The sequence below is a fragment of the Bufo gargarizans genome, chromosome 3 (genome assembly GCF_014858855.1).
Source record: "Bufo gargarizans isolate SCDJY-AF-19 chromosome 3, ASM1485885v1, whole genome shotgun sequence".
NCBI classification, from domain to species: Eukaryota; Metazoa; Chordata; class Amphibia; order Anura; family Bufonidae; genus Bufo; species Bufo gargarizans.
Window position 1 is genome coordinate 84638996 of NC_058082.1, and position 23906 is coordinate 84662901.

The 23906-nt window shown below is 44.1% G+C and overlaps 1 protein-coding gene across 3 annotated transcripts in view; it reads right to left on the reverse strand.

Moving 5' to 3' along the window:
• The window catches only part of SGCG (sarcoglycan gamma), a 297260-nt gene that overhangs the window by 99689 nt on the left and 173665 nt on the right, over window positions 1–23906 (reverse strand). The gene's annotated exons all lie outside the window — the stretch shown is intronic.

Sequence of the window (23906 nt, forward strand, 5' to 3'; positions counted from 1 at the left end):
GCCGAAATATCAGCCAGTGTAATACAGCCTTGAGCACTTAGAAAGAGGCAGAGGGCACAATCTGCCCTCCTGCAGCAAAATCATGGGGCTCCAATAGTTGCTATAATAGCCTGGGGCCTTGTGACGGCTCCCAGGTCTGTCATAGTGAGCTGGCTTCAAAGCTAAGCCCAAAGCATGTCCTGAAGGGCAGCCTATCAGAATCCCATAAACTGCATTATTATTCTATTGCAGTCTATGGTACAACTGATCTGAGGACTGGATGTACGGGTCCCTAAGGAGACAAAAAATTACAGATAAAAGAAAAAAATATGTAAAATTAAAATCACCATCTTTCCCAAATTTACATAAACAATAAAAAATAAACATAATAGATATTGCCATGTCCAAAAATGTCTGAATGTTGTAAAAAAAATGCACCATTTGGTTACTTTGCTCTTTCCAAATGTACCCTAAAATGGTACCAATAAAAACTAGAGCACATCCTGCAAAAAAAAAAGTCTCATAAAGCTCTCTAAAATTTTTCACACGACAAAGATTTTTTTCCCCTGGGTTTTCAAAACAGGATACAGTAAATTAAATGGTGGCATTAAAAATAGAACTTGCCCGAAAAAAATAAGCCCTCATGAGGCTTGGTGAATAAAAGGTATAAAAGTTATGGGTCTTGGAAGTCGGGGAGGAAAAAATGAAGATGCAAAAAATGAAAATTGGCCGCGTCCTTAAGAGGGTTAAGATGACTAATGCTGTCTTGATGTTACAGAGTTTGAAATGAGTTGCATACAGTTTCAGGAGACCCCAGAAAGTCAACTTTTCAGGAAAATTAGAGCACTTTCGATTCCGGTTGAATTTATTTGGACCCAAATCAAATCACCTGACCGATGTGGCCAAATCAAATCCTAATCGAATTTCAAGAACCTCACTCATCCGAAGTCTGGATGGTAACTACAACTCCAGAGGAATGGGGCAAAAAAAGACAATGCAAACTAAACTATACTCCAGTATAGGTTCTTTAAGCATGAAGGTTGGACTATAGGCACAGTCTTTAATCAGCAGGGTCAGCCCTACCAGGCATTATGTCTGGTTTAATAGTGTTGATCCTGCTGACAGATACCCTTGTGTTTAGCAACACTTCTCTAATTTGCAACCTCAACGAAACCTCTAGAATTTATATTATTATGCTCGGCATCACTATTCTGAAGGATGACGTAGGCGCACACCATAAAGCAGCACGGCGGGTGTTTTGGTATATATATGCAGTTTATGTGATCCGCATGTGCATATGGTTGAGGTTTTATGTCTGCCCACCATGTTTTATGAGACTGATATTGCCTGGATGCTCTAGAATACTTATAAAGATGCTTTCCTGGTTAGTTGTGTGTGCGGCTGCATGCGGTGAGTTTATGCTATAGCTAAGCATACGATCCTCTGGCACCACTACACTGGCAGCTGGAAACCATTTTTAATGAGCAGAAGCTATTCCAGCTTTTGGACGGCATCTAAGAGAAGAAAGTAGGTTGCAGAACAGTAGCTGTGGAGCAATACAAACTTTTGTAACCCATTAAATGATGATTCTTAAAAGCTGAATTGTACATGTTACAGGGATTTAAATTCTATATATATATATGCACTAAGTAAGAATAAAACAAGTCCCAGCATACACTGATAAATTCTGCTCCTTGAGGATCCAGTGCAGGCCACATGTAGGGCTCCTCTCACTTGTCATTTGGTTGAATCAGGTTGAATCCTGCACCTGATCCAGGCCTACGTCTCCATTAGAGGGTAGTAGTCTCCCCCCATCTTGTTCCTAAAATGAGTGATAGGGAGGCAGGAGCAGTTATGGTGGTCTCTCCTGAGGTGGAATGTCATGGTGAGCCTGTATGGCATTTTGGACTGGATGCTGGTACTGATGGAGGCTGCAAGCACAGGTTCTCAGGTAGAGGACTGTACCGGGCAGCAGAGGTCTGGCTCCATCCTCCACAGCTAGGGACAAGCTGTAGAACCATTACAAGCTTCTTACTGTTTGGGCTGGTAGTGGGTACAGTGAAGACCATGCATGACCATCCAACAGGGGAGAAGGCAGTGCTGGGTCATCGCGATAGGGTAAAGAGGAAGAGCACTCTGAGCATCCATTTGCTGGGAGCATCTTGGCGAGTTGTCCTGCCATATTATTTGTCCTGCTGCCAGTGCAGGGGCTTTGGGGTGGGTTAACCTACAGAAGTGAGATGGTTGTGGTGTGGGGTCCTGCTATAGGGACTAGAAGAATGTAATCAGTGGCAGCAATGGCTGATGAACAGGGCATAGTTAGAGGCAATTAAGAGTCTGTGGACAGTGTAAGCAGTTAAGAGGGAAGAGCTGGCTACTGCAGTGCTGATCCTATTTACTTCAATGGGAGCAGGGGATGGAGCTACTCAGGAACAGACAGAGTGTCGGATCCCCACTGATCAGATATTGATGGCCTATCGTAAGGATCAGCCGCCAATATAAAAAATCTGTAATACCCCTTTAAGAAGTTGACAATGATAATCAATGTCATGTACAGTATATGCATTGTAGTCCACCACAAATCCAGAACTTGATATTATTGGAGGTGCACTTTACAGCTCAACAAACTCAGATGTCTTACTATTGGGAGGAGCTGGAAGGACTGGATAGAACCAACTGGTGCAGACCTCTAGGTGCAATTACCTCTGTTTCATTTTGTATTATCTGGTCCTAAACATCCTTACCACCCACATTCCCAATGGTAATTAAAGCCATTAAAATTAATACAAGCAAAACTTAAAAAATTTGTCTTAAATGGGTTCTTCAAGCAATAAAGATTCATGAACTATTCTTAGGATAGGCCGTCAATGTGTGATCGGTGGGGATCTGAAAAAGGATTGGAAGTGCCCTTGCCCATCTTAAGGCAGTCATACATATTAAATAGCTTCTATCTCTCCCGACACCCTCGCAACACCCCCATACACATAAACATTTCATTTGATGCAGCACAGTGGCTCAGTGGTTAGCACTGGACTGGTGCCTTGCAGCGCTGGGGTCCTAGGTTCAAATCCGACCAAGGACAACATCTGCTTGGAGTTTGTATGTTCTCCCTGTGTTTTCATGAGGGTACTCTGGTTTCCTCCCACACTCCAAAAGCATATTGATAGTTCATTTGGCTTCTTTTTAATCTGTCATTAATAATAGCCAATTCTTTTACAGTGCTGCAGAATCTGCTGGTGCTATATGATCAATCTCTATGATGGTGGTGATTACTCCAGCAGGACACAGCTGCAGTAGAAAATTGTACTGGGGGCTAAAATATACATGGTCCTAGGGTAGGCTGAGCTATTAAAAATTACATTTTGACCCCCAGAGAAAGCCCTTAAATTCTTGCATTCTTATAAAATAAAATTTCTGGAACATGTTTTCTTAAAACTTCACAATTCCTCCTGGAGATGGATGAATAAATTGGCAACTGGGCGTTGCCAATTCAATAAGGTGTGTCCTTATACAGATTGCCAGTGTTAGCATTTCCCTTGATATGTTGAATGCTTAATTTTAGGAGAAGTAAGAGAGGAACGTCACAATGTATAGTGCTATGACTGATGATCCAGAATTGCAAGCAATTACTAAAACCGGCACGTCTGTAGAGCTGGCAGGTCCTCTTTAATTTAGATGGAGGAAAAGTCATCATAACTGTAAAGCATCTGGTATGTACAGTAGCAGATATCTCAGCTTGTTTTATGTGTAAATGACGCTTGTTATCCTGTCTGTATGTCAGTACATCATGGTGATAAAACATGGAGTTTAATGGGCCGCACTGATTTAATATTCCCAGAAGAAGAGAACACTGCTGTTGACCTCAATGACGGTTTTAGCACCAGCAGCAGATGACACTGAGGATGATGACACCAGCAGTAACTTTTACTGTAGAAAGCTCCAGGAGCCTCATATTTTACTGCTGGTGTCTATTATATAGTGGAGTATATTATACGTTTACTTTGTTGTTTAGATCTGCTATTATTTCACTCGTGCAGAATGTGAGGATCCATTTTTTGTTCCATACGTGTTTTTTATTTTTAAAGAAAATTCTTAATCTCATATATATCCATTATCTATCTATCTAAAACAGCAAACAGGCAGCACTCCAAAATGAAAAGTATTTATTCACTCATGTGGGTACGCAACGTCTCGGCTCAGCTCTAGAGACTTTCTAAAACCAGAGCTAGAGCTGAGCCGAGACGACGCATACCCACATAGGTGAATACTTAATATTTTTGGAGTGCTGCCTGTTTTCTGTTTTTAGATACAGTGAGGAACAGAAGTATTTCAATACCCTGCGATTTTGCAAGTTCTCCCGCTTAGAAATCATGGAGGGGTCTGAAAGTCACATTGTAGGCGCATTTCCACTCTGAGAGACAGCATAAAATAAAAAAAATTCAGGAAAATTCATTGTATGAATTTTTAAGAATTTACATGAATATTTGAACACCTGAGAAACAGCAAGAATTCTGGCTCTCAAAGACCTGTTACTGTGCCTTCAAAAAGTCCACCTCTACTCCACTCATTAATCTAACTTAGTAGCACCTGTCTGAGCTCTTTAAAGACCCCTTCTCCACCCCACAGTCAGTCAGACACCAACTACTACCATGGGCAAGACCAAAGAGCTGTCAAAAGACACCAGAGACAAAATTGTGGGCCTCCACAAGGCTGGAAAGGGCTACGGGGCAATTGCCAAGCAGCTTGGAGAAAATAGATCAACTGTTGGAGCAATTGGCATAGAAAATATAGGAGGCTAAAGATGACTGTCAGTCTCCCTCGGACTGGGGCTCCATGCCATGAAAGGTCTCACCTCGTGGGGTATCACTGATGATAAGAAAGGTGAGGAATCAGCCCAGAACTACAAGGGAGGAGCTGGTCAATGACACGAAGAGAGCTGGGACCACAGTTTCAAAGGTCACTGTCGGTAGAACACTACGCCGTCATGATTTCAAATCATGCATTGCACTGAATGTTCCCCTGCTCAAGTCATCACATGTCCAGGCCCGTCTGATGTTTGCCAATGACCATCTGGATGATTCAGAGGAGGCATGGGAGAAAGTCATGTGGTCAGATGACAAGAAGAACTTTTTGGTCTAAACTTCACTCGTCGTGTTTGGAGGAAAAAGAAGGATGAGTTGCATCCCAAGAGTACCATCCCTACTGTGAAGCATTGGGGTGGTTACATCATGCTTTGGGGGTGCTTTTCTGCGAAGGACAACTACACTGTATTAAGGAGAGAATGAATGGGGCCATTTATTGTGAGATTTTGAGCAACAACCTCCTTCCCTCAGTCAGAGCATTGAAGATGGGTCGTGGCTGGGTCTTCCAACATGACAACGACCCGAAGCACACAGCCAGGATAACCAAGGAGTGGCTCCGTAAGAAGCATATCAAGGTTCAGGTGTGGCCTAGCCAGTCTCCAGACCTAAATCCAATAGAACATCTTTGGAGAGAGCTGAAACTCCATGTTGCTCAGCGACAGCCCCAAACCCTGACAGATCTAGAGGAGATCTGTGTGGAGGAGTGGGCGAAAATCCCTGTTGCAGTGTGTGCAAACCTGGTCAAGAACTACAGGAAACGTTTGACCTCTGTAATTGCAAACAAAGGCTCCTTTACCAAATATTAACACTGATTTTCTCAGGTGTTCAAATACTTATGTTCAGCAGTGCAAGACAAATACATTCTTTAAAAATCATACAATGTGATTTCCTGATTTTTTTATTTTTATTCTGTCTCTCAGAGTGGGAATGCACCTACAATGTGAATTTCAGACCCCTCCATGATTTCTAAGTGGGAGAACTTGCAAAATCGCAGGGTGTTCAAATACTTCTGTCCCTCACTGTAGATTAGATTAGATAGATAGATTTTTTATACTGAGCAATAGTCTAGCACCAACAGCTTGCACGCTTTTTTCCTTTTTCTTCTTTTTAATGCAGCCAGATTTTTCATCTATCTATCTATCTATCTATGATTAAAAGTAATAGCAGCACACACTAAATGCCAGATGTTAAATCCTTGATATGGATTCCGGATGAAAAAAATCCCCAAACAATAATGAATCTCATATATATCTATCTCATATCTATCTATCTATTCTATCTATCTATTTATCTAATCATGTTATTATACAGTTGAAGTGATGCCGACCCAACTTCCAAATTCTTGGCAATCATCTCAGGGAAGTAGCAGTCAGTAGTAGATTTTCCCTGCAACAACCACTAAATGGAAATATAGTATTACATGGCGGCCACTCAATGTATGGCCATCAATACAATACTATAGACAGAGCACGGCAGGCCAATCAGAGTGGCAGTCCCTGATAATTAACGTCTGGCTCATAGAGGGGGGTCCCAAGTGGTTGATCTCCCTCTATGACGTCCATATGCTATAATAGGACATATGGAAATTAGTTTTTTATGGAAAACCTACTGTATAAAAAATTCCTAAACTACGAATACTGAGATCAGTGTCTCTCAAACAGAGCTCTCAAGTGCCCCTGACAGGTCACGCTCCATGAACATCCTATGGAACCGGATGCCTGTGGCGATTCTTGATACATTTGCAATAACTACCATATTTTTGACTTTATAAGATGCCCAGATAAGACGCCCAGATTTAAGAGGAGGAAAATAAGAAAAAATATTTTTCATCAGACCTCATATCAGATCCTCAGATCAGACCCCCATAAATATCAGGACATCACATCAGACCCCCATATCAGCCCTCCGATGTCAGACCCACAACAGACCTCAGAACAGCCCTTTTTTTCAGACCCCATCAGATCCTCAGAACAGCCCTTTTTTCAGACCCCATCAGACATCAGATCAGCCCTTTTCTTTTAGACCTCATCAGACCTCAGAACAGCCATTTTTTCAGACCCCATCAGACATCAGATCAGCCCTTTTCTTTTAGACCCCCATCAGACCTCAGATCAACCCTTTTCTTTTAGACCCCCTTCAGACCTCAGATCAGCCCTTTTCTTTTAGACCCCTATCAGATCCCCTTCAGTCCTTTTCTTTCAGACCCCCATCAGATCTCAGATCAGCCCTTTTCTTTTAGACCCCCATCAGCCCTTTTCTTTCAGACCCCCATCAGACCTCAGATCAGCCCTTTTTTTTCAGACCCCCATCAGACAAAAAAAAAAACTTCTCTTACCTCTCCTGCGCTGTGGCTCCGCTCCAGGTCCGGCGGTCTCTTTAAAAGTCGCGCTCCCCTGTCTTCTCCGTCACGCGCTGCACTGCCACCTGACGGGGTCAAGACAGTCCAGCACCGGCCCCAGCAAGAAGACCAGGGAGGGTGAGTATCGGAAGCGCTTCCTTCCCCCTCCCGACCCCTAATGCATACTAGTGAGCGCTTCCAAAATGGCGGCAGGAGTCGCAGCGAGAGGCCTGAGCTCCCGGTGTCATCTAGCGGTCATGTCTTGACCAGAAACCCAGCGGTTCTTGAATGGTTGACTCGGTCATCCACTTTGTCCCAAGTGACATCAGACACCCCCAGCCAAGAGTCGGTAGGTTTGTCAGACACAACCCTTAGTGGCATGGCCCGAGAGCAGGCCCTGTGCCTTTACCTGTGCTCAACCTGCCTCTGTCCTATTCTGTTCCCTCAGCCAGAGAAGTATTATATGCTGTGGGCTCAGTCCCACTGTACAGTGAGGACGAGCTACTAGAGGACAGTCAGCAGCTAACTGGCCAGCCAAGATATGGAGGAGATATCTGCCACTTCCTCCGCTAGGCGGGCAAGTAGTGATGAGGAGAGTGGCATGGGAGCTGGTGTTGCGAGCGGTGAGGCTCCTAACCCAGAGAACGTTGAGGAGGACATCAGTGATGTGCAGACAGTACTCAATAATGATGTAGCTGATCGCACTTGGGAGCCGGGTGAATTAGGGGCTTCATCATCATTGGGAGAAGAGGGTAGCAGCTTGTCCGTGAGGCAGCAGCGGAGCTGGCAAGTCGCTAGCGTGGACAGGAGTCAGCAGGGTGGCAGCAGTGGGAGGTCATGAGCAAAACATGCCCGGGGTAAACCACCCGCTTTGCAGGAGCCTACCTGCCCGCAAACTAGTGGTGCACGTGTTCATGGAAGCAGCGCCGGTAGCAGTCAGTCAGTGCGTAGTGTTGGGGGTAAAATCACCTACTCAGCGGTGTGGCAGTATTTTGTTAAGCCACCGGAGGAGGTGAACATGGCCATATGTAGAATCTGTGGGCAGAAGGTGAAGCGTGGCCAGGGTACCAATGTTGGCACCATGGCCCTGCGTTAACATATGCAGCGTCACCATAAAGAGGCCTGGGACAACCTTGGCTCCGATGTAGTGGTCCAGCCTGCTGCAGAAACCGCTGCATCACCCAGTGGCACGCACCCGGTTTCAGGCAGTCAAGGCTCCACCACCTCAGCCAAAGGGAGCTTTCTGTCCTTCCCATCATCTGCTGGTCCTGATGCTGCTGCTCCTCCTCCTGCTCGTCAGTCATTCTGTCAAGCGATTGCCAACAGAATGCGTGCACTCATCCAACGGCATAGAGGCTGAATGTGCTCCTGTCCAAGTTGCTAGTGCTGCAGTCCCTCCCTTTCCAAGTGGTAGACTCTGCAACTTTCAGAAAACTGAATGGCTTGTGCCGAGCCGAGGTGGAGAGTCCCAAGCCTGTCATTTCTTTACCAAAACGGCAGTACCAGCCCTGCACACACATGTAGAACAGAAGGTGGGCCGGTCCTTGAGCCTGTCGGTGTCTGCCAAAGTGCACAGCGGCGCTGACGTGTAGAGCCGAGACTGCGGTTCACGGACAATACATGTCCTTTATGGCCCATTAATGTGGTTCCTGCACAGCCACACCAGCAACTTAGCCAGGTGACGCCGCTTCCGCCTCCACATTGTCACGCCGTTGGTCCTGCGACAATGTCCGCCTCTGCCTCCTCATCCTCCACTATGTCCTCAGCCCCCACTGCAGGGACAATTCACAGGGCCCCTCCAGAATACCACATGTGCAGGGCATGGCGGTGTCATGATATTCTGCACCTCTTTTGCCTGGGCGAACGTAGTCATACAGGGGAGGAACTGCTCCGTGTTCTTCATCAAGAAATCGAATACTGTCTTTCTCCGCGACAACTAAAAATCGGAACCATAGTGACCGACAACGGGAAGAACATGGTGTCGGCTCTGTGTCAAGAAGGGCTGAGCCATGCGCACTGCATGGAACACGTGTTCAATCTGGTTGTCAAGCGGTTCCTGAAGTCCACCCATCTGCAGGACATCCTAAAAATGGCTAGGAAACTTTGCATGCACTTCAGCCACTCGTACACCTCAAAGCACACCCTCCTTGATCTGCAGCGGCAGAACGACATCCCCCAACATAGGCTGATATGCAATGTTTCCACCCGTTGGAATTCCACCCTCCATATGTTGGACGGACTATACGAACTGAGAAAGGCCATAAACAATTTCTTGATGATCCGACTGGACAGGAGTACTCCTCTGTGACTTCGATGTCAGCCAGTGGCAGCTCATGCGTGACACCTGCTGTTTGCTCAGGCCCTTTGAGGAGGCCACGTTTTTTGTCAGTCGCCAGGACTATGGGATAAACAACGTCATTCCACTGCTTCATGTCCTGGAACAGATGCTGGTAAATCTGGCTGGTCAGGGGACTGGAGATGTGGCGCCTAGATCTCACGACCACATGAGGCCTGTTGGTTGCTGAACTGGAGGAGGACATTGGAGCACAAGCAGTGTGTAGCAAAATGGGTGGTTTTTACACACAGGTGACCGGAGAGGAGGAGCAGGAACAGCCAGAGGAGCTACAGGGCGATGAGGAAGATGAGGCAGAGGATCTAGACACACCGTGGCAGTATGCAGTGGAGATGGAGTCCCTCCAAGTCACTTGCACAAATAGCCAGATGCATGATCACTTGCTTTTGTAGTGACAGCCGAATTGTCACCATTCAGTAGAGGGATGACTTCTGGCTCTCCACCTTGTTGGATCCTCGCTACCAGTTCAAAATGGGGGCCTTTTTTACACCCGCTGAGAGGGAGGACAAACTGAACTACTATAGAGACATCCTATGTAGTGAGTTGGCCGCTGCCTATCTGCGCCATCGTCCATCCTCTCGCAGGTATGACCGGGGGGACCCTCTGCACTCACATTCTTCTGCTATGGCTGCTGTAACAGGGTGTGGGGGGGGGGAATAGGAGCAGTTCCAGCTCCATCAGCAGCTACTTGAATCTAGAGTCGCTGATGAGCAGCTTTCTTCACCTGACTAGTGAAGAAACTACTTACCAGCAGCAGCAGCTAGACTTGGAGCAGGACCTGAACCAGCAGGTGGTGGCATACTTGGACAGTACCCTGCCACCCCACATTGAAGATCCCCTGGACTACTGGGCAGCCAAACTGGATTTGTGGCCGCAACTAGCAGAGTTTGCCCTGGAAAAGCTGTCCTGCCAGGCCAGTAGTGTGGCATTAAAGAGGGTGTTTAGTGCAGCGGGAGCCATAGTTACCCCAAGAAGAACTCACTTGTCCACCCAAAATGTGGAGAGACTGACCTTTGTCAAGATGAATCAGGCGTGGATCAGCCAGGATTTCCACCCGCCAATGCCTGATGCATATGACTAGATCATCCATGGTGCCACACCAACACTTTGACAAAAAAGAGACCGGTTTCTTCTGGCTACCTGCCTCAGCTACTATTCTAATGCTGCCACCCACCTGATGCCACACATCTGATGCCAAGTGCTCCTTCTTTCACCCACCATCTTCAGTAGGTACCTGTATTGCCACCCACCTCCCCACTCTGTCACCGGGTCACTCTTTGGTCTCCTGATGCTGCTGCCACCGCCCGCTCTGTCACCGGGTCACTCTGTGGTCTCCTGATGCTTTTGCCACCTCCACACTATGCCACCTTGCCACTCTGTGGTCTCCTGATGCTGCTGTCACCTCCACACTGTCACCTTGCCACTCTGTGGTCTCTTGATTCTGCTGTCACCTCCAAACTATGTCACCTTGCCACTCTGTGGTCTCCTGATGCTGCTGCCACCTCCACACAATGTCACCTTGCCACTCTGTGGTCTCCTGATGCTGCTGCCACCTCCACACTATGTCACCTTGCCACTCTGTGGTCTCATGATGCTGCTGTAACATCCCCACTATGTCACCTTTCCACTCTGTGGTCTCCTGATGCTGCTGACACCTCCACACTATGTCACCCTGCCACTCTGTGGTCTCCTGATGCTGCTGTCACATCCATACTATGTCACCTTGCCACTCTGATCTCCTGATGCTGCTGCCACCTCCACACTATGTAATCTTGCCACTCTGGTCTCCTGATGCTGCTGCTGCCACCTCCACACTGTCATTGTGCCACTCTGTGGCCTCCTCCTGATGCTATTGCTGCTGCCACTTCCACACTCTATCATTGTGCCGCTCTGTGGCCTCCTGATGCTGCCGCCACCTCCACACTGTCATTGGGCCACTCTGTGGTCTCCTCATGCTACTTCCACCTCACCACGATGTTATAGGGTCACTCTGAGAACTTTTCATGCTGTTCACACCCTCCCCACTTCATGACTGGGCCACTATTTTGCTTTTCGGCCTGGCTGACATGATTATTTATTTGACCCTTCTTCTAATCTGTCAGAAAGAAGGAAAAATGAGAAGCACAACGGATCCTGTCTATGTAACAGCTGTAAGGCCTGCATGACATGGTCCCTATTTTGCATCAGAATTGGCTAATGATTTGGTAGCCAAAAGCAGGAGTTGGTACAAAACAAAGACATGCAAATATTCAATTTACGTGTCATCTCTGTTTCGGATCTACTCCTGTTTTTTTTTTGGCATTAGCAATACTGATGGATTACTGACCAAATGCTGACCGAGTGAAGGATCCATTTTTTGGGGGTTATTGTTCTTAAGGATCAGAGGAAGGGCAAAGTAATCAGTGAAATCAACACAAACTTACTGCTGACACCCTCTCCACTCTGTCGGGGGCTCTACTTGCATAAGCGTTTAATAGAACAGGTTCTGTAGACATCTATGTGGAACCAACTGAAGACGTTGTAAAAGAAGTGTGCTTGTTCTTGGTGCTAACATTGACCTGTAAGGCTGAGTTCATACTTGAGTTATTTAGTCAGTTTTGGCCCCGTGACTGCCCAAATAAGTGAAGTGTGCAGTGATTCTAAGAGTGACGCCTGTCATCTGCATGTCATACTGACTGACAGGGAATTTGCTGTGGTAGTGAAATAATACTATGTGTGTTACTGCAAGGCACAGTGTTCTACACCACTATAAATGCTCTCTGCAGCCAGGAAATAGCAATTTTTTAACGATATTCGCCGCAAATAAATTCGGATCGAACCAAATTTTTTCGAAAAATTCAGTGAACCGGACAAATAGAAATTTTTGAAAAATTGGCTCATCTCTAGTCACGTTCATCGGTCACCTGGCCTAATAGCAGCTCAGCCCAATGGGGCTGAGCTGTGATACCAAGCACAGACACTATACAATGCATGGTACTGTGCTTGGTAAGCTGCAAGAAGGCCTTCTCAAAATAGCTGATTGGTGATGGTCCCGGGTGTCTGACCCCACCGATCAGATACTGTGCTGTGAAATCTTGGAAAACCCTTTTAAGTAAATCAACCTACTTTATATGAATTGTCTCAAACAAGTGATTGGGGTTGGCTTCAGAACCTGCACTAATCAAAGGAGGATTTGAGGGCTTGCATTGGTAGATAGCCAATGTTTTTTGCTCGCCATGAAGACTCAGACCACCAGGGTGGGCTTGAACTAAAAAAAGACTTTCAGATCGACAAGCTATGTTCAAGTGCAGCCGTCTCCGTCTTTACTGGATTTACTTTGTAAATTCTATGTTAAAATTGTTCTTCCATAGCCAGCAATAAAGTGCCCTCCATGGATTATATCCAAGTGTAAGATAATGTTCTCTCACTGAATTTCACTCTGGTGCACTATACTCAATCGGATATTTGTATTTTATTCCCATTAAAATGTAATTAACAGTGTGATAAAAATCTGCAATAATCTGCTGCCAAACCGGTTAATGCACATGCAGCATTACATCAGGGCTCATATTAGGAGAAACATCTGGGGTTAAAAAAGAACGTTGCTACTAATTTAATGATGGTTTCCATAAAATCTAGCTGGCTGTTCTACTTTGCGGGGGTTGCCAGGATACTTTGGTAAACAGGTCAAACAGGATTGCCTTCGCTAAATGAGACCCCACAGCACAAAGCTTCTAAAGTGAACATGTCTGATCCTGGATTTACAAGGTGTAGAGATGTTTCGCTTTGTAACCATCTTAAATATAGTTGTGTCCAGAAAATATTGCTACACTATAACCAAAAGTAACACTTGTGACATTGCAATATTCCTGACAACCATTTATGAGTCTACACTGACCATGTGATATTCAGATAATAATGTGGATCCTGTCTCTTTTTCAGGTTCTCCTATCTGGTAACAGAGCTCTATACACTTTGGAGTAATTCGCTTTGATACATATTAAGAGTGGGTTTATCATGTGGGAATGACAGCTGGGGAGAAGGGGGTGGTGAACATGGGTGGTGCAGAGCCACATACTAGAATAGCTGGATTTAATTTCTATTCTATCTTAGCAGGAATGTTTCCAAAATGCCTAGAAATGCCATATTTTTAAGCAAACTTCATCCCTTTTGAAGTCTTGTTTGACGGACAGTCTAGAGAAAAGCAGGACGATTGGAAGGTAAGTAACTGTACTGGTTGGTTTCTGATAGAGCGGCTTTCCATTCAACATTCATGCGCTAAGACAACTAAATTACAGAATACCTTTTACCTTCCATGTCACAACTGATATGGCTTTTTTTTTTTTTTTTTCTTGCCACCTTGCTGTATCCCCATTTGAGAAGCCACACTACAAAGGTCCCTCACAACCACCCAACCCCTCCATCCATTACACCTAGATGATCCGTTTTCTATATCTATTGCTGATGTCCCTTACTAGAGACTTTTGAAAAATTTTAAATCCCAAATCTCAAAATCCCAAATCCCATAGAGGGGTCCCCTTCTTTTTAATGTTATTTATTTTTTGCTACTTTGTGGATCTCCTTAGTCTTATAGACTGAGTTTTTTTTTTTTACTTGTTCTTCTCACTCTGGGTACATAAGTTATAATACTATATTATAAATGATAATGTTGAATTGATAACTGATTATTTGAAAACACTATTTTATTACAGTGGTGATATTATAATTTCCATCTTTTCTGTGCAAAAGATGCAAAACATTGAGAAAAATGGACACCAACATTGGCAAAAAGAATCTTACATGACAATGTATTACACAGACATCCAAAAGAAGAAAAGTCCAGCTTCCAAACAATCGTGGCAACTTTATTGTTTCAGTGCATTAAAAACCAAAAAAGACAGTCTACGCGTTTCGGATCTAGTAGTGTTGATCCTTATTCATGACCTAGGCTCCCGGCGTTGTCCGTGCCTCCTCTCATATCACAGACAGGTGAGCGCACTGCTCTTGTTTTTTCTATTACACAGACATACAAGCAAACATAGTTGTGCTTTGTATGATGTCTTCTAGTTATTAGTGGGGTGGCTATTAATTTATCAAATTATTTGACCAATTTGGACTTTTTCAAAATCTTTTGGCCTTCACTAATTTGATGATCAAGAACATTTAAAGGAACAAAGTAGAACTAAACGCATGAAGCAGATCTACATATTTTCCATTAAAGGTCAGCGCTTTAATGGATGATTTGCTATGATATTGCTGACTGTGACTGTTTCAGGTTTTGCCACAGCTAATTTATCATGGTCTGCCATCTTATAAAATATGTATTCTCTGGTCTCATAAATCAGGATCAGCAATGTGTCTGAAGCATGCCACTTTCCGTCTGACTGACTTGCACAAATGTTTCATCCAGAAATTAAAGTGAATGTTACATGGTATGCTCCTGAATTTGTGAATGTAATGAATCATCTCAGCAGATGCCATAGCTATTCATGATTCTTTCAGCCAAAATCCAGTCGTCTGGTGCTAGGACAAGCTTTTTCATGCTGTATGTTGAAATACTTCCAGACCATCACATTCTAGAAAACCAGACTCTTGAAGTAATTTTGTAACCCCAAAGCTAGTAAATGTAAAGGAACCTGGGCAGACATATTCCTCACCATATATTAAAGCTTGTTGGACCACTTTTGGTAGGTACTGAAAACTGCATACCGGGAGAACCCCAGAAAGACCTTCTGTTTTATAGATACCCTGACCCTCTTAACCCAGATTGCTCTTTGTTCTTTATTCCAAACAGTCAACTGTTTACTTGCCACCAAATATATATCCCAGCCTATGACGGGAGCCATTGTTATGTAATCTACATGCTATCCCCCCTTATGAATGGTTTTAATGTTATGCCTGATTGATGTATATTGTATGCTCAAATTTATTAATGTGTGTATTTTTTTGTATATTCTTGCTTATAATATGAATATGTAGAATATATGATGGTGGAGGAGAATGATAATTTTGAGGGGGCTGACATTCTGGAACATTTTAGACAAAATTGGTCCAATTCATTCAAATCAACCTTGTGATTCGATTTGGGTACAAATCTATTCTACCTGAATCAAAAGTACTTTGAATGCCTAGAAATATATATATATATATATATATATATATATATATATATACACATATACACATATGGACAAAATTGTTGGCATCCTCCTGTTAAAGAAAGAAAAACCCACAATGGTCACTGAAATAACTTTAAACTGACACAAGAAATAATAAATTAAAAAATTATTGAAAATCAGCTAATGAAAATCAGGCAATGATTTAGAATTGTGGCTCAACAGAATAATAATAATAATAATAATAATAATAAAAAAAACTAATGAAACTAGTCTGGACAAAAATGATGGTACCCCTAGAAAAGAGTGAAAATAATTTGCCCATAGAGACATGTTTTAAAGTAAGGTTTGTCCTGTAATTAGCACCGCAGGTGTCTTCAAACTTGTAATCAGTCAGTCTGCCTATTTAGAGGGTGATAAGTAGTCACTGTGCCGTTTGGTATCATGGTGGGTACCACACTGAGCATGGATGAAAGAAAGCTAAGGAGACAGTTGTCTCAGAAGATTAGAAAGAAAATTATAGACAAATATGTTAATGGTAAAGGCTATAAAACCATCTCCAAACAGCTTGAGGTTCCTGTTACTACAGTTGCACATATTATTCAGAAAGTTAAAGAGGACCTTTCATCAGAAAAAAGTATGTAAACTGACTATACCGACGTGTAGAGCGGCGCCCAGGGATCCCCCTGCACTTACTGTTATCCCCGGGCGCCGCTTCGTTCTCCGGTTATAGCCTCCGGTATGTTCCTACTTAGGCTCCACCCAGGGGAACTTAGGCTCCCCCCAGGGGAACCTGCCGGCGTCTTTCTCCTATGCTGTAGCGCTGGCCAATCGCAGCGCTCAGCTCATAGCCTGGCTATGAGCTGAGCGCTGCGATTGGCCAGCGCTACAGCATAGGAGAAAGAGACCGCGGCAGGTTCCCCTGGGGGGAGCCTAAGTTCCCCTGGGTGGAGCCTAAGTAGGAACATACCGGAGGCTATAACCGGAGAACGAAGCGGCGCCCGGGGATAACAGTAAGTGCAGGGGGATCCCTGGGCGCCGCTCTACACGTCGGTATAGTCAGTTTACATACTTTTTCCTGGTGAAAGGTCCTCTTTAAGGTCTACGGGTCTGTAGCCAACCTCCCTGGAAAACTGATGACAAATTGAAGAGACGGATAATGCGAATGGTAACTAAAGAGCCCAGAACAACTTCCAAAGAGATTAAAGGGTGAACTCCAAGGTCAAGGTCAGAATGCACCATCCATCACAGTCTTAGTCAATATGGAATTAATGGAAGACAACCAAGGAGGAAACCACTGTTGAAAGCAAATCATAAAAAAGTGAGACTGGAATTTGCCAAAATGCATATTGACAAGCCATAAAACTTGGACAGATGAGACAAAGCTGAAGCTTTTTGGCAATTCACATCAGCTCTATTTAAAGACATAAAAATCTCCCTTTAATTGTTGACTTGTTTGTTGCTATGTCATTTATGACTCTGTACTTGAATCCTCTGAGTGTAAAGTGCTGCGGAATATGTTAGCACTATATAAATAAAGATTATTATTATTATTATGAAGCATACAAAAGAAATAACATTGTATCTACTGTGAAACAAGGAGGAGGCTTGGTTATGTTTTGGGGCTGCTTTGCTACATCTGGCACAGGATGTCTTGGATCTGTGCAGGGTACAATGAAATCCAATGACTATCAAAGCAGTCTGGAGTGAAATGTTCTGCCCAGTGTCAGAAGGCTTGGTCTCAGTTGCAGGTCAGGGGTCCTCCAACAGGATAATGACCCAAAACACACAGCTAAAAACATCCAAGAATGGCTAAGAGCAAAGCATCGGACTATTCTGAAGTGGCCCTCTATGAGCCCTGATCTAAATCCTATTGATCATCTATGAAAGGAGCTGAAGCATGCAGTCTGGAGAAGGCACCCTTCAAACCTGAGACAGCTGGAGCAGTTTGCTCACGAGGAGTGGGCCAAAATATCTGTGGACAAGTTACAGAAATCACTTGATTGCAGCAATTGCCCCAAAAGGTTGTGCAACAAAATATTAAGTTAAGGGCACCACCATTTTTGTCCTGGACAGTTTCATTGGTTTGTTTTTTACATTATTCTGTTGAACCACAATTCAAAAGCAATGTCTGATTTCCATTAGTTGATTTTCAGTAAATTTTTCTTTATCATTACTTCTGTCAGTGGGTTTTTCTTTCTTTAAGGGTACCAACAATTTTGTCCATGTGTGTATATATATACAGAAATAGGCCTGAACCGAGTCTCAAGAAATTCTGATTCTAACAAATCCATAAAAACAAAAATTTGAGTCAAATTTGGATTCTAAACAATTTGCTCATCGCTATTTGTCACAAAGTTTTCGGCAATAATTACTGGATAATAAATAAAAATGGATCATAACTAGCGGATCTAATAAATAACTTAAAAATGGCCTAATATGTTCATTTTGACTTCTGACTTCTATGATCCTTTTTTTGATAAGTGACACAGGTGTGTCATCAGCGGGGGATGGCATGCCACTGCAATCACATAGGCACAGCTCTTGATGCCTTGATAGTTATTGGATCAAACCTCCAGACACACAGGATAAGAAGAGAAGCTCGGCACGACCTGATCAGAAAGCCTACAGTATGTGACCAGTGCGTTGTGAGAACCTGCAGCAGGAGTGCAGCGTAGAGTTAATATACGGAGGTAGGTGACATGATGAAATGTTTGTTGATCTGATGGGGTGTGCAGACAGTCTGGAACATAATGTAATATGCAGGTGTTTAGCGGTGTGTATAGGAGTTTCAGTACAGTCCGTCACGCTGACAGATGAATGATTGATCTGTTTCATTTTATTTTCATTACCGCGCTGGAACGCCAAATTGCAAGCAAAAGGCATCACAGCAAGAAATAAGAAGCTACAGCGACAGGTGGAGTCTGACCGCGCTGGGAGTAGTGGAGTAAGGCAGAGGCCGATTAAGACCAAATCGGGCCCTCAACAATGGACCATGTATACAAATCAGAAAATCACCGGAGAGGTTAGAGGACATGGTAGTGAGGTGCTTAGGTTAATGGCCTGTGGGACAAAATCTCATGCACACAATTTGATGGATCCTGTAACAAAGTATCCACAGACTGCTATGGGCCATACTGTACCTAGCTGTGTCTCCAATTACACACAGAGATATATGGAAGTTTTTTTAAACAGATTAATTCCCAAACCATATAAAAAAAAAAATTTGGTCTGATGAAACCAAGTTGAACTTTTTGGCCTCAATTCTAAGTGTCAAGTTTGTAGGCACTGCCCCATATGGTGACACACAGAGAACCATAAGGACTCAATGTGCCGCTATACAGGCTCAGCTGTACATTGTGCATGGAGTTGGACTGACCCACCAGAGGACCAGAGTATACTTCCATGGGCCAAGGACAGAACAGAGACAATTAACCTTATTATGCCTTTTTACGGAGGTCACTAAGGGGCCTAAGGCTACTTACACACTCGCGTTTGGTGCGGATCCGTCATGGATCTGCACAGACGGATTCGTTCAGATAATACAAACGTCTGCATCTGTTCAGAACGGATCCGTTTGTATTATCTTTAACATAGCCAAGACGGATCCGTCTTGAGCACCATTGAAAGTCAATAGAGGACGGATCAGTTTTTTCTATTGTGCCAGATTGTGTCATAGAAAACGGATCCGTCCCCATTGACTTACATTGTGTGTCAGGACGGATTTGTTTGGCTCAGTTTCAGACGGACACCAGAACGCTGCAGGCAGAGTTTTGGTGTCCGTCTCCAAAGCGGAATGGAGACTGATGGGAGGCAAACTGATGCATTCTGAGCTGATCCTTTTCCATTCAGAATGCATTAGGGCAGGGCTGGCCAACCTGCGGCTCTCCAGCTGTTGCAAAACTACAACTCCCAGCATGCCCAGACAGCCTACAGCTATCAGTCTACAGCATGGCATGGTGGGAATTGTAGTTTTACAACAGCAGGAGAGCCGCAGGTTGGCCAGCCCTGCATTAGGGCAAAACTGATCTGTTTTGGACCACTTGTGAGAGCCCTGAACGGATCTCACAAACGGAAACCAAAATGCCAGTGTGAAAGTAGCCTTAGGCTGAGCCGCCTTATTACGGCAGCCCAGGTGTAGCTTAAAAATAGATGCCACTGCTTTGGTCCCACAGTTGGATGATAGCTTACAGGCGCAGAATCACAACCAGGAACACGTAGAGGGTGCAACTTTTTAATAGCAATTCTAGCATGGACAACGTGTTATGGGGTAGTCAGGACCTCTTTATCAAGTCAGTGTGGTGAGGTACTGGTTGTGGATAGAGCGCTCTATGCTGAGGCGGAGCAGAGTGGAGTCCAGCCTGAGGGATACATTTATACTAATTCACCCTAGTAGCGCCAATCAAAGTGCAGAGGGTGCAGCACTTGCAGAAAGAGCAGAGCCTCTAGGTGTAATGGCAACGCCCCTGTTGCTCCTAGAGGCTAATTTGCATATATTAACCCCTTAGGGACCCATGACGTACCGGTACGGCATGGATCCCGAGTCCTTAAGGACCCATGACGTACCGGTACGTCATGAGGTTAAATTGAGATTGTGGCGCCCCAGGGGTTAATCCGCACAGGATGCCGGCTGAAATCATTCAGCCGGCATCCTGTCACAACGCCTGGGGGGGTCATATGACCCCCCCGTATCGGCGATCGCAGCAAACCGCAGGTCAATTCAGACCTGCGGTTTGTTGCTATTTCTGCTGTTACTGATCGCCGCGGTCCCTGACCGCGGCGATCAGAAACTTTAGTGTGGCACAAATCTATAGTTATCACCCCCCCTGAACCCCTGCATGATTTTAGCCTGGTGGGAGGTGCAGGGGGGGGTGTTGCGGGCGGTGTGGGCGGTGCGGGAGGCGGGCGGTGCGGCAGGCGGGATCGCGATCCCCCGCCCGCCTCCCGCCGAATAATCGTTGGCTTCTAGTGGGTATACCAGGGTGCCAGCACATTGCTGGCACCCTGGTATAAACGGCTGACATCTGTGAATGGATGTCAGCCGTTTAACCCTTTCCATACAGCGGTCCGTACGGACCGCTGTATGGAAAGAGTTAACAGTAAGATGCGGCTCCCTCCCTCTCCCATCGGGGGGCTGCTGTGCATTTGCAGCCCCCCGATGGGAGAGGGAGAGAGCCCCCAGACAGCCCCCCGAAGCCCCAGTCCTTACCCTTCCCCGTCTGCGCAGTTGTGGCAGACGGGGAAGGTTCCCATGGCAACAGGACGCCTGCTCAGGCGTCCTGCTGTCCATGGTGCTGAACAGATCTATGCTGAAAGCATAGATCTGTTCAGTGTAAGTAAAATACAGTACAGAAACCTATATAGGTTTTGTACTGTATTATGCAGACACCAGACCCATTGGATCTTCAAGAACCAAGTGGGTCTGGGTCAAAAAAAATGTAAGAAAAAGTGAAAAAAAAGTGAAAATCAAAAAACACATTTATCACTAATTAAAAATGAAAAAAATAAAATTCCCTACACATGTTTGGTATCACCGCGTCCGTAACGACCTGATCTATAAAACGGTCATGTTACTTTCCCCGCACGGTGAACGCCATTAAAATAAAAAAATAAAAACTATGAGAAAATTAAAATTTTGCCCACCTTACTTCCCAAAAAAGGTAATAAAAGTGATCAAAAAAGTCGCATGTACGCCAAAATAGTGCCAATCAAACCGGCATCTCATCCCGCAAAAAATGAGACCCTACCCAAGATTATCGCCCAAAAACTGAAAAAACTATGGCTCTTAGACTATGGAAACACTAAAACATAATTTTTTTTGTTTTAACAATGAAATCATTGTGTAAAACTTACATAAATAAAAAAAAGTATACATATTAGGTATCGCCGCGTCCGTGACAACCTGCTCTATAAAATTACCACATGATCTAACCTTTCAGATGAATGTTGTAAATAACAAAAAAAAAAACGGTGCCAAAAAAGCTATTTCTTGTTACCTTGCCGCACAAAAAGTGTAATATAGAGCAACCAAAAATCATATGTACCTAAACTAGTACCAAGAAAACTGCCACCTTATCCCGTAGTTTCTAAAATGGGGTCACTTTTTTGGAGTTTCTACTCTAGGGGTGCATCAGGGGGGCTTCAAATGGGAGATGGTGTAAAAAAATAGTCCAGCAAAATCTGCCTTCCAAAAACCGTATGGCATTCCTTTCCTTCTGCGCCCTGCCGTGTGCCCGTACAGCAGTTTACGACCACATATGGGGTGTTTCTGTAAACTACAGAATTAGGGCCATAAATAATGAGTTTTGTTTGGCTGTTAACCCTTGCTTTGTTACTTGAAAAAAGATATTAAAATGGAAAATCTGCCAAAAAAGTGAAATTTTGAAATTGTATCTCTATTTTCCATTATATCTTGTGCAATCACCTAAAGGGTTAACAAAGTTTTTAAAATCAGTTTTGAATACCTTGAGGGGTGTAGTTTCTTAGATGGGGTCACTTTTAGGGAGTTTCTACTCTAGGGGTGCATCAGGGGGCTTCAAATGGGACATGGTGTAAAAAAACCAGTCCAGCAAAATCTGGCTTCCAAAAACCATACGGCGCACCTTTCACTCTACGCCCCGCTGTGTGGCCGTACAGCAGTTTAAGGCCACATATGGGGTGTTTCTGTAAACGGCAGAGTCAGGGCAATAAAGATACAGTCTTGTTTGGCTGTTAACCCTTGCTTTGTTAGTGGAAAAAATGGGTTAAAATGGAAAATTAGGCAAAAAAATGAAATTCTCAAATTTCATCCCCATTTGCCAATAACTCTTGTGCAACACCTAAAGGGTTAACAAAGTTTGTAAAATGAGTTTTGAATACCTTGAGGGGTGTAGTTTATAGAATGGGGTCATTTTTGGGTGGTTTCTATTATGTAAGCCTCGCAAAGTGACTTCAGAGCTGTAGTGGTCCCTAAAAATTGGGTTTTTGTAAATTTCAGAAAAATTTCAATATTTGCTTCTAAAGTTCTAAACCTTGTAACATCCCCAAAAAATAAAATATCATTCCCAAAATAATTCCAACCTGAAGTAGACATATGGGGAATGTAAAGTCATCACAATTTTTGGGGGTATTACTATGTATTACAGAAGTAGAGAAACTGAAACTTTGAAATTTGCAAATTTTTCCAAATTTTTTGTAAATTAGGTATTTTTTTATGCAACAAAAAAGGATTTTTCTGACTTTATTTTACCAGTGTCCTGAAGTACAATATGTGACGAAAAAACAATCTCAGAATGGCCTGGATAAGTTAAAGTTATGAGCACTTAAAGGGACACTGGTCAGATTTGCAAAAAATGGCCAAGTCCTTAAGGTGAAATAGGGCTGAGTCCTTAAGGGGTTAAAACATTATTTTTCTCGGAAATGTGAGCACAGGACCAACACAGACGTCTTCAGCTGCTAAGCGCACATGTAACAGGTCAGCCAGTTTCATAGGTACAAATCTGCTGACAGGTGCCCTTTTAACCCCTTGCCGACATGTGACGTACTACTACCTCATAATAACCGGGCCAGCACCGGAGCTGTGCACGCCCAATTAATGCAGGGGCCCAGCTATTATTGACAGCCGGGACTCGCTGTAAATGCAGATGGCAGCAGATTAAATCTTTATATGCAGCAATCAATGGTGACCGCAGCATATCCAAGGTTCACAGAGGGATGGGGGCTCCCTCTGCCTCTCCATTGCCCCCCCACCCACCGCGCTGCAATGACAGGGGGCCGATGGCTGCCATGCACCAACCCCAGACCATACAAAGGCCTCGCGGTCTACCTTGTATGGAAGCCTCTGAGGCCAAGCCCCCAGGCTGGGTCTCACAGGCACACTGTCAGTGCGGTACACCGACAGTCAATGAAGTACAATATAGCATGTATTGTACTACATTGAAACAGGGATCAGACCCTGAAAAGTCCCGATACTGGGACAAAAATAAAAAGTGTTAAAAAAAGTGTTTTATAAAAATCAAAAAATCAAAGTTTAGGGTAAAAAAAATGCCCCTTTTCCTTCATCAACTGATTTTTAATAAAAAATAAATAAAATTAAAATAGACATATTAGATATTGCCTTGTCCAAAATGAGCAGCTCTATAATACTATCACATAACCTACCCCCTGGTAAATGTCATAAATAAATAAATAAAAACTCTGCTAAAATAGCCATTTGTTGGTCACCTTGCCCCAAAAAAGTGTATTACTGAATGATCAAAAAATCATATGTAACAGAAAATAGTACCAATAAAACGACTACT